Source organism: Schistocerca gregaria, chromosome 6 (assembly GCF_023897955.1).
Source record: "Schistocerca gregaria isolate iqSchGreg1 chromosome 6, iqSchGreg1.2, whole genome shotgun sequence".
In the NCBI taxonomy this organism is placed as follows: domain Eukaryota; kingdom Metazoa; phylum Arthropoda; class Insecta; order Orthoptera; family Acrididae; genus Schistocerca; species Schistocerca gregaria.
This window is the reverse complement of record NC_064925.1, coordinates 72,592,442-72,610,286: the sequence shown is the minus strand read 5'-3', so window position 1 is coordinate 72,610,286 and position 17,845 is coordinate 72,592,442. Positions and strand designations below refer to the sequence as shown.

Here is a 17,845-nt window from a genome sequence, read left to right as displayed (position 1 = left end):
CAGAACCCAGATGTACCTGGAAAATTCTGTCTTTTAAAAATTGATGAAGGAAACAGGATAGGAGGTCTTGAAAACTCCACATATAGAGAGTAGAAGATACCAGTCCTCCACCAGGTTTCATAGGCATTCTCCAAATCAAAAGATACGACCAGTCTAGTATTACCGTAGAAAACCGTTCTTGACATAGGTTGACGAAGTGACGAGATGGTCAACTACAGAATGGTTCACTCGAAATCCTCACTGAGCAGTGGTTAGTAAACTGCGAGACTCGAGCCATTATATCATTGAGGCATGAATCATATGTTCCATTACCTTTCAAACGCAATTGGTAAGGGAAATAGGGTGGTATCTAGAAGGAAGGTGTTTCTCCTTACCGGGATTAGGTGTGGGTATGACAGTTGCTTCACGCCAGCATCTGGGAAATGTCCCATTTGCCAAGATGTCATTGCACATATGAAGAAGTAAGTGCTTGCCTGCAAGAGAAATGTTCTCCAACATCAGAATGTGAACATCGTCAGGCCCTGGAGTGGAAGATCGAGAAGAAGTGAGAGCATGATATGGCTCCTTCATAGTAAAGGTGGCATTGTAGCATTCATGATTATGAAAGGAGAAAAGTATCACTTGAGCCTCATCCACTCGTTTCCAGTGGAGAAGGTAGTGTGATAGTGGGTGGTGCTCGAAATCTCCACAAAATACAGCCTAAGGTGTTGCAGATAGCAATGGGGTTCACAAAGACATCATCTCCTACAGCCCAGAAATTGGGGAATAGATCGTGGTCCCAGAGAGGAGTCGGTGACTGGGTCATATGATGGAAAAGGGAGTCGAACTGTTACAAAAAGTAGTAAATGAAATCCAACCAGGTTTTTTGCTGCGCTGAAGAATTCGATGAGTGTGCACACAAAGCTGTTTATAACGAACTAAGTTCTTCATCATAGAATGACAGTTAAAAATATGGATAGCACACTGTGGCATTCCTCATTCCACCAAAGGACTGGCACATGGAGCGACAATGATGAAGTGCAAGATATGGAACATTCTACGGTGGTAAGGATAACATCTGTAAGGTTCTCTACCTGGCCATTACAGATGGGGAAATGTTGTTCGTCGAAGGTCTCCAGGATGGAGTAAAGCCTCCAGTTGGCCTCAGAGAATTTGCAATTGGGTTTGGACATAGATAGGTAGAAACCAGCAATTGGACACCACACGGGAACTGGTCACTTGAGTATGTGAGAGAGAGAATGGGCCACTCGAGACAATAGCCAACCTGAGCAATGCTGAAGGATAGGTCCAAATGGGAATTGGTGTGTGTGTGTGTGTGTGTGTGTGTGTGTGTGTGTGTGTGTGTGTGTGTGTGTGCACGCTCCAGTGTTAAGACAAGGGAGGTTGAGTTGATTGAGATTAGTCAAGAGGACACCTCTGAGACAGGTTCTGGAAGGGCCCAGAATGGGTGGTGTACAACAAAAAGCGGTTAAGGAGTTGACCAATAAGATGGAGGAAGTCCGCCCTGATGACATCAAATGACAGGAGTGTAGATGTTACAAAGAAAAAAGGTGAAGCCAGGGAGCAGAATGTGGGTGCAACAGCTTGCAGCTAGGTGTTCCGGAAAATGGTCTGCCTATGAACGTCATCCCAAATGAGCAGCAAACAACAAGAAGCAGACAAGGAAAGAGATGCGAGAGATCAAAGCGCTCATGACGACACGATTTTGTTTCCTGGAGGCTGAAAACAAGTGGACACTGGTGTTCCAGAACCAGCTGTAATTCCTTCTTTTTGGATCGCATGCTGCGAACGTCCCACTGGAGGAGAGACATCACGAGAAAAGGGAAGGAGGGAAAAAACGAAGGGTTGTCACCTCGATGGCTGCCAAGTGCCAGCCTTCAGAGGCTCGCTGCTACAGGCCGCAGAGGCTGTAGGATCCTGTTCCACACAATCTACAGGGGTACTGGCAGTCTCTCTTCGTCGGCTGCAGATACCAGAACAGAAAAAACGGTTGGCGTAGTGTACCAGGCGAAACGGAGGTCGGCAGATGAAGACTCATATGATTGTTGGCTGGAGGGACATAAAAATTCTTAAAGGGAGTAAGTAGTCCTCCTGTCCTTTCTGGCCCGCCAGTTGTGAAGTAGGTGATTTTGCTGCCAGAGGCGAAGATTTGGTGGCTTGTTGTACAGCTGGAGGAGAAGGAGACAGGGATGCTACTATGACACTGGGCGATTTGATAACTGTAGTGCTGAATTTCAAGTCAGTAGTCTGCATTGCCATGTCCTCCTTGGAGCGAGCCATGGTTGTAAAATTGACACTGGTAACAGCGCATTGGATTTAGAATGTACAGTCAGACTGGCTTTGATCTTTGATGGAAGCACTACTCTATGAAACTTAAGGAAAAAGTGCATGTAAGCACTAAAGTTGAATCAACATTTTTCATTATCCAGTGAACTGCAGTGCCACCCTGGTCAGAGATGTAAGTTAGGATTTCTCCCTCAGTGAGACCATTGAGCAGTGAGACACCAATTGGATTCAGCCTTCAGTCACATCAACACAAACAGGATAGTTGTGGAGGAGCAAAGGTGCCAGCATTTGTTGGATTTTAATATATCAATTGGTCAACAGCAAAGTGCCATTACGTGAACGAGAGCAGGATTTCACAGGGGCTGCAACTACTTCAACCGACTAGCCCTAGCAAAGACGTAGTTTGGGATGGTGATTGGCTCATTACGAGAAAATCTCCCATGACTCGCTTTTCCAACGGGGTCTCCCCTCAGAGGGGGGGGGGGGGGGGGGGGCACAACACTTTGGGAATGTAACACTTCAGGCCGTCACCCCTTCCTGGCTTGGCCTGTACCAAGGGGTACCCGCAAACCCAACCTGTCCAACTGGGGCTAGGAATTACGTGTCACCCAGTCACCTCTTGTGTGTCAGACATATGGGTAGCTTTCAGGAGGGCATGGGGAGGAAGAACAAAAAGAGGAACCTCAAACACCGAAGCAGAGAAAGGATAGGAGGTGGAGAATGAAGAAAGAGGGGAAAAGGGTGCAGGGGCTTTTATGATGTCAGGCTACAGAAAATTCAGAACACATTCCCGAAAATATCCCAAACATTTTCCCCAGGGATGTGGAAAAAGAAAACCAGGAGCATAGACATGCAGCACAGAAGAGAAAAAAATGCTGCAAGGAGTCGGGACCTGTGGTAGCCAAGCATGAACTCGCCAAAGAGATGTGAGCGCCCTGGGGTTACAAATGTTTTAGCACAGCACAAAAAAGGCGTATATCCTGGGCAAAGCTATGCATGTAAAAGGGGGAACTAACTTTTCAATTTATCTGGCCCCTTGAAGGACATTTAGTGTAAATCGTAACATCTAGATATATCTGTCTAAGAACAAGTAGACGAATTTATGTGGTTCCAAGGAATCGAATGCATCTACAATAGGAGGTATCCGAGAGTGGGGGTTCATCTCTAGTAGGAAGTATTCTAGAGTGGGGTTGAATGCATCCTGAACTGTAACGATACGTTATGTCATACAGCACGACAGGATAAATGCTATGTTGGATGACGTGATGGTATGTGGCCTCAAAGCTCCATCTTGGGACCGTTGCTTTTTCTTACTTACATTATAGACCTCCTGCGTATTACATTGCCAAATGCTAAGTTTGTTTTGTTGCAGATGACACAAACATTGGAATAAAAAGCAAGTCAAGTACAGATTTAGAAATTGCTATTAATCAAACTGACAATGATAAATGGTTTAAACCTAAGTCACTGTCCCTTAACTGTGAAAAGACCAACTACAAGGCAGTCAAGCATATAAGTGAAACATGAGCTGGGAGGATGTTACATTTTGGCACACAAACACATTTAGTGGATGTCAGTGGAATATATCATATTGTGACAGGTTAGTAAATCTTTATTGGAGGAATGGCGAGAAAGAGAGAGAGGGCACATCCACATCTTTTATAGGGAAGTGCGTTTTACATGCTTACATGCTTCGTATTGTGTCAGGTCTCATTGTTGTACGTACGTTGCACTCTGTTTTTGTGGAGTGCGAGAGGGGTACGGTCAGTAGCCGTTTAGAATCGCACCAAAAAAAAAACTTGCCGAAACCCGGGATCGAACCAGGGACCTTTAGATCTTCAGTCTAACGCTCTCCCAACTGAGCTATTTCGGCCGGCGAGAACGTCAGCAGTTATCAGTTCTGACGCTGGGGCCACCTCGCACCCGCAGTTGATGACATAAGCGGTAATCACTCCGATGCCTACGAGAAAGGCAGGTCGCGGCGCGTCCTTCACTTAAGTAGGCCTGCGGTCGCTCAACTCAGCAGACAAACTACGTTTCCACACCTATGAACTGGTAACTATGTGTAACGAGAATTGCATCTTCTACTGGAATCCGGTACTATGGAGTCTTTCTGTTATTAGTACTGCGGTGATCGGAACTCCATAGGCCTACTTATAATTCGTTACGGCTGTACCGCGCGTATACGTATAATAAAATAAAAATAATGCCAAAATCTTTATTAGTTGCATAAGGCCCCACTTCCTGTATTAAATGAGGACTGTTAAGCAGAAGAGACTGAATAATAGGAGAGTTGTCCAGAAAATAATTTCCGATGGGACGCGAAATGGAAACCACAGTGAATACCAGAAACGTTTTATTTGCAACAGTTAGGTACACCTTCCACCTACTTTTCTACATAGTCACCGCTCCAAATTAGATTTTTGGCGTAGTGTTGTATCAACTTTCCAATATCCTCGTCATAGAAAGCAGCCGCCTGTGCTTTTGGCCAGTTATCTGCACTGGTCTGCAGCTAGTTGTCTGTGGAAAAATTTTTGTCTTCATAGCCAGCGCTTGTTGTGAGCAGAGATGAGACTCAGGGGTAGCCAATTACAGACTATATTGAGGGTGGTCAAACACTTCTCATCGGAAACGCTGCAGGAGCGTCTTCGTTGCCCCTGCAATGTGCGACAGAGAATTGGCATGAAGAAGGAACTGCTCGACAGTTGTGTTATGTGGGCTGCATGACACAGGCGAAATATCTAATCAAGCCTTCCTACTTGGCGGCAGACGCTATTCCCTACGCATCTTCATGCGCTCACTGTTCACTCTAAACTGAAAAGAGCGACGCGACACGATCGACGGGCATTCTAGAGACACTGCCCAACACATCTGTGCAAAGCTTTGCCGGATTTCATCAGTGGTTTCCATTTCGGGACCGATTGGGACTTACTTTCTGGACAACCCTCGTATAAAAAAGCCGTTACATCGAGCGTTGATCTTAAACTTTGTTGTAGTACTGCTAATCAGTAAGACTTCGTAATAGCAGACTACAGTAGAAGACGCAGCTCTCTTAAGTACTTAGACGTCCAGCCCCGGGTTAACAGGATCAGAAACGCTTTTTGTCTGCTGAGCTGAGCGAGCGAGCGAATAACCACGTCGTCTTCTGTAGCGCGACGAGCACCGGTATGCAAGCAGAGCTGTGGGACACGTGGGTCAGGCGAGTATCGCGGGCAGGTGTTCGGATGTAAGGTCAGTTAGGTTTAAGTAGTTCCGAGTCCAGGGGACTGATGACCTCAGATGTTAAGTCCCATAATGCTCAGAGCCATTTTGAAATTTGTTGCAAGTAATATGCCAGTTACCAACCAATAGCTCAATATGAATACTAGGAATAAGAATTTACATACAGACCTAAAATCACTTTGGTCCAAAAAGGGGTCCAATATTCAGCCACACGCAGTTTTAATAAATTACCAGCAACCATTAAAAACTTTGTGTCAGGTAAAGCACAGTTTGACAGACTTTGATAGGCAACTCCTTCTCCTCTAGAGACGAATTTGTTAAAAGAGACTGTTAGGCTAGCTTAAGTAAAAATGTCTGCTGGATTTCACTTTTGACAGCACTTGGTCACAGTCAACATTAGATATTTTGTGTATGATAAATTTACGTTCTTGTAATAAATTTATATATTGTGTATGATAAATTTATTACAAGACCATAACTATGTTTCATTCTGCCAGTCTATTAATTCTGTAAACATTAGACGTTCCAGTTTACTGTTATGTTTGGTTGTCTGTTTTGTTTTGTTTTAGAACGCAAAAACAACTAGGGTCATGAGCGCAGTGTAAGAGAGGAGTGAAAAACGACTACACAGTATCCAAATCAACGGAAGAGAAGACAGTAAAAACATGGACAGGGAGAAAGGTCTGAAAAATACGCCATAGAGAAACGGAGCTCCAGAACTAAAAATTAAATGGCCTTCGCCACTTTGCTATGACGGATAAAAAGTAAAACGCGGTCGACAGCCCAAGTGTCGTTCGCTAAAAAGCCGGTAACCCAGACTGCAAACACAAACTGGAACTAAGCGGTTAAAAAAGGGCATTCCATCAGGAAATGTCTGACAGCCGAAAGTCGAACGCTGTGTGCACAAAGTGGTGCGGGATCACTACTTAACAAATGGCGATGGCTAAAAACAGTGCCCAATACGCAACCTAGTTAAAATAATCTCACGTCGAGAGGGGTGAGAGGAGGTCGTCCAAGCAGTTGGGAGAGGCTCAATAACCTGGAGCTTGTAAGAAGAAGGGAGGGCCAGTGTCATGCCAAAGTGACACAATCTGTTGACAGAGGTCATCAGAGGGAATGTAAGAAGTAACAGGCCGAGGTACAAGGACTGCAGCTTTGGCAGAAGCGGCAGCAGCCTCGTTTACTGTCAGACCGATGTGACCAGGAACATACATAAACATCACAGTGGCTCCATGAAGAGTAAGCCAGTGACAGCTTTCCTGCACCCGTTGCATTAAAGGATGGACGTTGTACAGCACACAGAGGTTTTGAAGGGTACTGAGAGGCACAATTGAAAAGCCTGTGTCGCCAGATACACTACATGGCCTGATACAGGGCAAAGAGCGTAGCTCCAGAAGCCTATAACGAAAAATGTTGGTGCCAATGACGAAGGCACACCCAACACCACAATTCGAGTCCTGACCAGGTTGGAGATTTTCTCTGCCTGGCGACAGGGTGTTTGTGTTGTCCTCATCTTATGATCATCATCATCATCATATCATCGTCATCACAATCATCATCGGCCACGACAGTGGACTGTGGGAAAGTTGTGACTTTGTACAGGCACTGATGACAGCGCAGTTGAGCGCCCCACAAACCAAACAACATTATCATCATCTGACACCACAGTCAGTCTGAGAGCCATCACTGTACACATAGGTACTATCATGAAGTTCCATGTAAAGGTCGTGGAACTGAAGGTGATAGAGTGAGGCTGGAGTAGTGTTCTTAGGAAGCGAATGAAGACCAAGGTGAACATGGACCAGTGCACAAAGCCAAGGTGGTGAAGGTTTCACATCCACTGGGAAAGTTGAAAGTAACGTGAAGTTAAGCTGCCAGAGAAAGAGCCGGAAGCGAACTCCAGGAGGTTACAGAGAAGAGGGATGTGCCCCAAACTGGCGATCAGAGGAGTCATCGAAGATAAGCATACAATGGATGGCCATGCACGACAGACAAATGGCATGCTTATCTGCTGAGGAGAAAGTCATGGCAGAAGGACAGTCGTGGTTCAGTAGCTTCTGTATACAGACTTTCAGTCAGACTAGTATAAAAGGTGCCGGTGGCCAAACAGATGCCACAATGGTGGATAGTATTGAGACACTGTAAGAGACGGACATGCACTTGCATAAACGAAACACACATAGTGTAGTTTCGAACTGACAACGGACAGGTACAAACGGAGGAAGATGGTTCAATCTCACCCCAGAAAGTAGCACTGAGGACATGCAGGACACTGAGGGATCACATACCTTGGGCTGCCAGGTAAGACATGTGAGAGGACCAATAAAGTTTCCTATCGAGCATAAGCACCAGGAATTTCGTAGTTTTAATGAACAAAAGTGCAACAGGTTCAAGATGTAAAGACAGTGGAAGAAACCAATTGCGCCGCCAGAAAATCATACTAATGGTTTTGTCAGTGGAAAACCGAAAGACATTGTACATCCTGCTTGAGTAAAAACGAAGGAGACAAAACTGAAGATGCCTCTCAATGAGACAAATCCATGGAGAAATGCAATAGATGGCAAAATCGTCAACGAAAAGGGAGCCAGAGACACCCAGCAGGAGACAGGGCATTATAGGGTTAATGCTGATAGCAAAGGAGATGACGCTCAGGACTGAACACTGAGGCACAGGTGTCTGACAATGCAGAAGTCATACATACCTTGAAAACTCGGTCGTTTAAAAATTCCTGAAGGAAATGGAGCAGGTGTCCATGGAAGCCCAATGTGTAGAGTATGCAGAGGATACCAGTCCTCCAGCAGGAGACATAGGCTTTCTCCAAATCGAAAAACATGGCCACAGTCTAGTATTTCTGCAGAAAATTATTAATGACATAACAGGACAAAGTGACGATATGGTCAATTGCAGAATGGTGAGCTTGAAAGCTGCACTGTTCAGTGGTTAGCAAATTGTGAGACTCGAGCCACGATATCAGACACGCATGAATCCTACATTCCATCACCTTGAAAACGCAGCTCGTAAGAGAAATGGGGCGGTAGCTAGGGGAAGGCTTTCGTCATTATTGGACTTAGGTATAGATATTACAATGGCTTCATGCGAGCAGCTGGGAAATGTGCCATCTGCCCAGATGCAATTGTACGTATTAAGCAGAAAGTGCTTGCCCTCAAGACAAACGTGCAGTGACATCTGAATGTGAGCAGCGTCTGCCACTTCGGCGGAGGATCGGCTTGAAGAGACAGCATGCTCTAGTTCCTTCGTAGCAAAACAAATGGTTCAAATGGCTCTGAGCACTATGGGACTTAACTACTGTGGTCATCAGTCCCCTATAGCTTACAACTACTTACACCCAACTAACCTAAGGACATCACACACATCCATGCCCGAGGCAGGATTCGAACCTGCGACCGTAGCAGTCGCGCGGTTCCGGACTACACGCCTAGAACCGCTAGACCGCCATCATAGCAAAGGCGGCACTGTAGCAGTCACGATTCTGAGAAGGGAATGGTATCGCCCGAGCTTCCTCCGCTCGTTTCCAATGTAGAAAGGCAGAATGATAGTGGAGGAGCTCGAGATCCCTGCAAGGTTGCGACTCAAGGTAATGGAGATATCAATAGGGTCCACTGTGCTACTATCAGGCCAGCAATTGCAGAATGGATCTAGGTCCCAGAGAGCCGTCAGAGATTGGCGCACACAATCGAAAAGAGAATGTAACTTTCGAAAGAACCAGTGAAAAATTTGAAATCCAACTACTTTTCGCTGTCCTGAAGAACGCGACGACGACGTATAACGATTGCTGTTTTCCGTCATAGGATGGCAGTTAAATACGCGGAGAGTACATCTCCAAGGACGAATAGGAACACGGTACGGCACCAAGGCATCAGAGTAAGGCTTGGTACAGAGGAATTGCGAGGAGTGGAACGTTCTGTGGATATAAGGATAACGCCTGGAAGATACTGTAGATAGCCATTACAGATGGGGAACTTTTGTGTGTCGAAGGTCACTATAGTGGAGTAAAGCCTCCAGTCGGTCTTAGAAAGCTTGCGGTTTGGTTTTTACATAGCTGGGGGAGGAGTCAGCAATTGGATACCACACGGGAAATGGTTGCTCGAGTATGTGTCAGAGGGAACAGACCACTCGAGACGATGGGCAATCTGGGCGGTGCAGAAGGATAGGTGCAAATGGGAATAGGTGTACGTGGAGTCTGAAAGGAATATACATCTACATCCATACTCCGCAAGCCACCTGACGGTGTGTGGCGGAGGGTACCTTGAGTAACTCTCTCAGTTCTTCTTTCTATTCCAGTCTCGTATTGTTCATGGAGAGAAGGATTGTCTGTATGCCTCTGTGTGGGCTCTAATCTCTCTGATTTTATCCTCATGGTGTCTTCGCGAGATATATGTAGGAGGGAGCAATATACTGCTCGACTCCCCGGTGAAGGTATGTTCTCAAAACTTCAACCAAAGCCCGTACCGGGCTATTGAGTGTCGCTCCTGCAGAGTCTTCCACTGGAGATTCATCCATTCATCATTCCATTTTAAATCACTCCTAATGCGTACTCACAGATAATGTATCGAATTATCTGCTTCCAGTTGCTGGCCTGCTATATTGTAGCTAAATGATAAGGGATCTTTTTTTCTATGTATTCGCAGCACATTACACTTGTCTACAGTGAGATTCCATTGTCATTCCCTGCACCATGTGTAAATTCGCTGCAGATCCCCCTGCATTTCAGTACAATTTTTCATTGTTACATCCTCTCGATATACCACAGCATCATCCGAAAAAAGCCCCCGTGAATTTCCGATGTCATCCATAAGGTCATTCATGTATATTGTGAACAGCAACGGTCCTACGACACTCCCTTGCGGCACACCTGAGATCACTCTTACTTCGGAAGACTTCTCTCCATTGAGAATGACATGCTGCGTTCTGTTATCTAGGAACTCTTCGATCCAATCACACAATTGGTGTGATATTTGTAAGGGATCTGTGATCCCACGAACATAGATGCTAGTATCCGACGCCCAGGTCCTTGGAAGAGCAAAGCTGCAAGCAGTTGTTGTGTTTGAGAATCAGAAGTAGTTTCCAAAAACAAAATATCATTGCGTAAACGAGAGCAGGATTCCACAGGGCCAGCAACTGCATCAACGCCTTTCTGAATAATAATATGATTTACCATAGTTAAGGACTGACCATTTTCAGTACGTGAAACCATGAGGAACTGTGGTGCAGCTGGGAGTGTCTTTGAATCAGGAGCCTCATTCCATTCACGTTTCGTAGCCAATGACTTTGAAGATGATAGGCTCATTACGAGAAAATCCCCGTGACAGCCAGTGCCTCTTAGGCGCACTCTTTTGTGCTGAGGGCTCCCTTCAGAAGGGGGCGCACCCGCCTTAGGGAGTTGTTACACCTCAGGTCACACCTCCTGAACACCTGACAGGGGGAACAATCGGCAATTTGGGAAGGTAGTAGCTCAGGCAATCACCCCTACCTGGGCCAGACCTTTACCGGGGGGGGGGGGGGGGGGTTCATGCAAAAACCTGTTGACCTGGGGCTGGGAATTATGCGTTACCTAACTCCTTCAGGAGTTCGCAGGGAGGAAGAAGAAAAAGAGGAACCTAAAACGGAGGAAGGACAGAAGAAGGTGAACTAAGAAAGGAAAAAAAGCAACAGTGGATAGTTTATGATATTGACTAATGAAAATGCAGAAAATATTTCCAAAAACAATCCGAACATATACTACAAGGGAGGGGAAAAAGAACAGCACGAGGATAGACACTTATCATGGAAGGGAAAAGATGCTGCAAATGCCGGGACCCCGTGGTAGCCAAGCACGAACCAGCGAAAGTGTAGTGAGCCCCTGGGGGGTGGGGATTACTGTTATGCATTCACATATTTTGACTATCTCCTTACAAATGATCGAGGAAGTGAATATCATATTCAAGTGCTTTATGTTGTACTTTCTGACTTTTTCCACACCCAAAACAATCATCTCATTTTTGGGTCTATGGAACGAAAACTGAATCAAATCTAATCTGATCTTATACGAAATGCATGTCTCATGTTACCTAACTTGACACAATGTGAAGCATTACATGGACAGACTCACGCAATTTTATGTAAATGTAACTTCGCAAAAACGACGGGAAGCGAAAAATGTTCACTAATCAATTTTTTACTGTAAATTACTTCAAGTATAAATAACCTAAGTACGTTAATTTTAAGAAATATTATTTCATAAATAACACATCAAAGCCTGTGGCTGATTGCAATCGATTATAGAACTTTTTTGTTTTTTAATCTAAGTGAAGAGTGTTCCTGCTCTGATCTCTCTCTCTCTTTTCACTTAGCTTTTTTAGTGCTAGGACGCACTATACCTGCGTTCCTTGTGTACCAGTAACTAATATTTCTTTTCTGTAGATAAATCTGATGTAACTGTACCTTCAGAAGTACTCGTAATTAAATTAAAGTAAATTAGTTAAGTTTTAGGAGTTCTCATTTTAACAGTTCTAATAGATGTAAGATTCAAGAAAGGCTTTATTGTTGCAGCCAACGACCAATACGAGCTTTACGGATCGTTTCATGGAGACGAAATGGCCGAATGTAATTAGTATTCTGCCGGTTATTCATTTGCAACTTGCTACAGCGTCCCTGAGATTAACTGCCGATCATCGCGAAGGGTTTTGCAAACCTGAATGCAAGAACATGACCTTAAATGATCTAGTCATAGTCTCAAAGCTACGATTCCTTTTCGCCCGTAGGTAACAGATACCGGGCCCGCAAAACTGGTGGTGATGTTGTAAGATGTAATCTTCTCTATACTTTACAGCGTTTCCCTGTAACTCAATTTCGCCACTAATAAAAATGCATCCACTGTCAATAAAGGACATCTGCTCCAGTTAATTTTAACAGTTTTATGTTCAGTGTTTAATTTAAATTTCTACGTAAAACCAAATTTTAGTAATCTTGCGTGAGTATATGCGTCAAATGCATCATACACTGAAGAACCAAAGAAGCTGGTACACCTGCCTAATATCGTGTAGGAGAAGTGCAGTAACACGACGTGGCATGGACTCGACTAACGTCTCAAGTAGTGCTGGAGGGAACTGACACCATGAATCCTGCAGGGCTGTCCGTAAATCAGTAACACTACTAGGGGTGGAAATGTCTTCTGAACAGCACGTAGCAAGGCATCCCAGATATGCTCAATAATGTTGATTTCTGGGGAGTTTTGTGGCCAGCTAAAATGTTTCAACTCAGAAGAGTGTTCCTGCGACCACTCTGTAGCAATTCTGAACGTGTGGACTGTAGCATTGTCCTGTTGGAATTCCCCAAGTCCGTCGGAATGCACAAGGGACAGGAATGGATGCAGGTGATCAGACAGGATGCCTCCGTACGTGTCACCTGTGAGTGTCGTATCTATACGTATCAGGCGTCACATTTCACTGCAACTACACACGCCCCACACCTTTACAGAGCCTCCACCAGCTTCAACAGTCCCCTGCTGACATGCTGGGTCCATGGATTCATGAGGTTGTCTCCATACCCGTACACGTCCATCTGCTCGATACAATTTGAAACGAGACCCGTCCGACCAGGCAAATGTTTCTGGTCATGAACAGTCCAATGTCGGTGTTGACGGGCCCATGCGAGCCGTAAAGTGTCATGCAGTCGCCAAGGGTACACGTGTGGGCCTTCTGCTCGACATCCCATATCGATGAAGTTTCGTTGAAGGGTTCGCACGCTGGCAGTTGACGATGGTGCAGCACTGAACTCTGCAGCAATTTGTGGAAGGGTTGCCCGTCTGTCACGCTGGACGATTCTCTTCAGTCGTCGTTGGTCCAAACTCACTTAAATCTTGAAAACTTGCACTTTTAGCAGCAGTAACCGATCTAACAACTGCGTCAGACACTTGTTATCTTATATAGCCGTTAACAACCGCAGAGCCGTATTCTGCCTCTCTACATGTCTCTGAATTTGAATACGCATGCCTATACCAGTTTCTTTGGCGCTTATTTTATTGTGTAACTGGGTACTAACATTAACAAGTTAGAAGGAGGGAATATGTCAAGATTTTTTTATTAGAACATCTTCGAAGCCGCCAAATAAGTCGAAAAGCTAGTTCCCTTCTTTTACATTCCTAACTCTTAGCAGGATAAATTCGCTTTCTTTTCTGCTCCAAAAGAAGGATTTTCGTTCACAAGGCCACGACGTTGAGATCACAGACTTACTGCGAACTTTGTACACTTTTAGAAGGCCATTAAAACAACATAATGTGCAAGCAGTAGGATGCACTACTATGGTAATTCGGAGAAAATGGCAAGAGAAGTTTTACGCGTCTGTTATGTAACCGATGTGTTTGTGAGTAGGTTCCGCTTGTTAAGAGTTTATCGTGATGACGTGGTTATCCCGGTACGGTAGCTCAGCGTGTTCGGTCAGAGGGATAGTTGTCCTCTGTAATAAAAGGACTGAGTAAACGAGGAATATGGACGGGTGTCATGGGATGTTCGCCCCGAGCAAATGCGAAGAACAATGACGAACAAAACGAGATTTTTAAGAAAAAAGAAAACGTGGTTAACGTTCGAGCCTCAGAAGACGAACGTATGAGGCGACGGTTCGGCTATGTCTCCAGCTCCAGCTGAGTTTTTAATCTATACTATCGGCACAAAAAGAAATTTTTTAACATATCAACGAGATATGTTTTACATTAGAAACTTTGGACATTCCGGGTAAAGGCGGAAAAGCTTCATTCACTCGATGTGGTAGATGCCGTTTTAATTTATGTTTTCCATGTCTGTATGACAAAACCCATCGTGCAATGTGTGACGTCGAGAGCACATCCGACGAGTAATAGTACAGTACTTTTGTGGTCTGGTACATTGTGCCTTACTATAATACTGAACAACGTCAATCGCTTCATTACATATCGAGGTTTGACTTGGGCCTTCTAATGAAATTACAATGAAATGAATACCCCTATACGATATATATACATATATATCACCGGGCATTTGACCATCTTCTTCTGTGCGCGTGCACAAGCAGTGCTCGAACTCTCACGGGAATCAGCAAAAAGCTGCGATCAGTGTGTATAATGGGCAGGGGCAGTATGAATAATAGTGTGGGACAATAAGTTGGGAATGTGGGTCTCCAGGCAGGCGTGCCTGAGATAAGCCCCTGCAGTCGCGTATCCTCCGTGTCCTCGGTGGCTCAGATGGATAGTGCATCTGCCATGCCAACAGGAGATCCTGAGTTCGAGTCCCAGACGGGGCACACATTTTCAACTGACCCCGTTGACGTATATCAGCGCCTGTATGCAGCCAGGGGTACTCATTTCATTGTTATTTCATTCTAAACCAGCTGTATGCTTACCGATGGTGTCTGTTCTTTTGGACATGTCCGAAAGAACACACACCACCTTCGTACATATATTAGGCATTCCAAGCCAGTCCCTCGTCCTTGAAAACTTAATTGAAAGTAGTAAATAGTCAAACAACATATGAAATTCGATATAACTTCATGAAAATGTATTTTTTTTCATTATATTACTTCTCAGATGTCAAATAATATGACCACTGATGAAAAAAATGTACGACGGTTCGAACTGTGTGGCCTTGTCCACGAGATTTAGCAAAGCGAGAACGTTAACGACCTTACCACAATGATATCTTATAACCACCCCATTCACATACATACATCAGTTACATAATACACGCGTAAAACATCTCTTCCGATTGCACCTTATTACTTGCACATCATGTAGTTTTAAAGGAGTACTAAAGCTGCACAAAGTTTGAAGTGAATCCGTGACCCAAACGTTTGGCCTTCCCTTGTCAGAGGGCGTTTACTCAAATTTTCATGACCAAATGAACAGTCGGAAATAATTAAATGTAGTATCAAATTAACCACCATGTTGTCTAATTTTACAAAGAAGGTTTAGTTGCTTGAAGTACTCAGTAATAACGAAAAAAGCGCTCTGAGGGATAATAGCAGCTAGCTGTACAATGGAGTGTGAAGAGGTTCATTACTTCAGAGCCTGCTTATTTTCCATACAAAAGTTACTGATGTACAAGTTCCTGAATACTTTCTTTCGTGTTGAATAAATAAATATCAGCTTATAGTATAAACTGAAACTTCGTTGCTTACTTTTCATCTGCATGCTGCTTATAATAGAACATAAATCTATAAACATATTTCAAGCCTGCTGAGCAAACCTTGAAAGTTAATATCTTTGAAAAATGGTCAAATGCTGTGGAAAATGTTTTTTTCTAAAAGTAAGACACAAAATAGATTACAAACACATTTGGCATGCCTCATTTGCTTTACATGATTTACAACACCAGTGAAACATGTATCAACCATTTCTATAACCTATTGTATTTTACTTTTTGTTGCGGCGTAAATTCAAATGCCGGCACGCCAGTTGAGAATAGAGAAGGCTGTGAGAGGCCGTCAGCCAATCGCACGCTGACCGACCCCTCTCCAGGACGACAACGCGGCAGCAGCGAGCCCTATGTGAAGAGGACATAAGCGCCGTAACCGACTGGCGACGCCCCAGTTCAGTTCTAGCTTCAAGAGTAGTGATTTGGATAGAAGCGATACTTCGCTTGTGCCCTCTATGTAATATAAGCATAGGAATTATTATACTGAAGAGATTGCTTATTTTGTATGTCGCCCTTTGCTTGAGACACATCAGTGTAATTGTCAAAGTTAAGCATTAATATTAGATGAGCTGGATTTACGAGACGGTCACTTTCGGCACGCTGGGTGCCCCAGCACAGTGTGTAGCGTCCTCTCACTGCGACGCCTGCCAGGCACCTGCGCAGTCGCTGAACGACGGCACTGCCGGCCGAAGTAGGGGCCCAGAAGTATAGTTACAAGCGTCGACGTTATGTGTATTTGGTACTAACACTGAAGACTAACGTACCACTTGGTACAGTACAAGATAACAGTCTCTTCTCTAAATTTATAATTGATTATAAACTTTGCTGCACAGAGCTGTGTAATACAACTCTCGCACTGCTGACTCTGTAGTGGGACAAGGATGTACCCGAAGGGGCGTCCAAGCGGTCCGGACAACACATTGCATGTTGTACCACCATACAGCTGGACCTTCATAGGTGGTGGTCCAGATTGTTGTACACACCGGTACCCATAATACCCACTGACACGTCTTATTGCATTGATGCATGCCTGTATTCGTCGTTGTATACTATCCACAAGTTCATCAATGCACTGTCGGTCCAGATTATCCCATTCCTCAACTGTGACTCGGCCTAGACCCCTCGGAGTGGTTGATGGGTCACGTCGTCAATAAACAGCTCTTTTCAATCCATCCCGTGCATGGTAGATAGGGTTCATGACTGGAGAACATGATTGTCACTCTAGTCGAGCGATGTCTTTATCCTGAAGGAAGTCATTCACAAGATGTGTATGATGTAGGCGCGGATTGACGCCCATGAAGACGAATGCCTCGCAAATATGCTGCCGATTTGGTTGCAACCATATGCTGCCCGATATGGCCGCACTACACCCATGAAACATGGACCTTACCGTTGGTTGGAAGGCTTGCGCGTCTCAGCGATAAATATAGCCATACCGTAGGTGCAACCAGAACGAAGGGGTATCTATTGAGAGGCCAGACAAATGTGTGGTTTCTGAAGAGGAGCAGCAGCCTTTTGTGAAGTTGCAGGGGGCAACAGTCTGGATGATTGACTGATCTGGCCTTGTAACACTAACCAAAACGGCCTTGCCGTGCTGGTACTGTGAACGGCTGAAAGCAAGAAGAAACTACAGCCGTAATATTTCCCGAGGGCCTGAAGCTTTTCTGTATGGTTAAATGATGTTAGCGGCCCCTTTGGTAAAATACTCCGGATGTAAAATAGTCCCCCATTCGGATTTCCGGGCGGAAGCAACACTTCTGGTCATGTGAATACAGGGTTATAAATACTAAACCAAATAGGAGTAATGCAGGAATAGGCTTAATAATGAATAAGAAATAGGAGCGCGGCTAAGCTACTAAGAACAGCATAGTGAACGCATCATTGTAGCCAAGATAGACACGAAGCCCACGCTTACCACAATAGTACAATTATAAATGCAAACTAGCTCCACAGATGAAGAGATTGAAAAAATGTATGATGAGATAAAAGTAATTATTCAGATAGTGAAGGTAGACGAAAATGCAATAGTCATGGAGGACTGGAATTCGATAGTAGGAAGAGGGAGAGAAGGAAAAGTAGTAGGTGAATATAGAATGGGGGTAAGGAATGAAAGAGGAAGCCGCCTGGTAGAATTTTGCACAGAGCATAGCTTTATGATGAAAGAAGATTGTTTA

At 44.6% G+C, this 17,845-nt stretch overlaps 1 non-coding gene across 1 annotated transcript; it reads right to left on the bottom strand.

The window, feature by feature from the left end:
• Window positions 1-4,086: 4,086 nt before the first annotated feature.
• Window positions 4,087-4,159, bottom strand: Trnaf-gaa (transfer RNA phenylalanine (anticodon GAA)). Its single transcript has one exon. It is a non-coding gene; the product is annotated as a tRNA-Phe (tRNA).
• Between the last annotated feature and the right edge of the window lie 13,686 nt (window positions 4,160-17,845).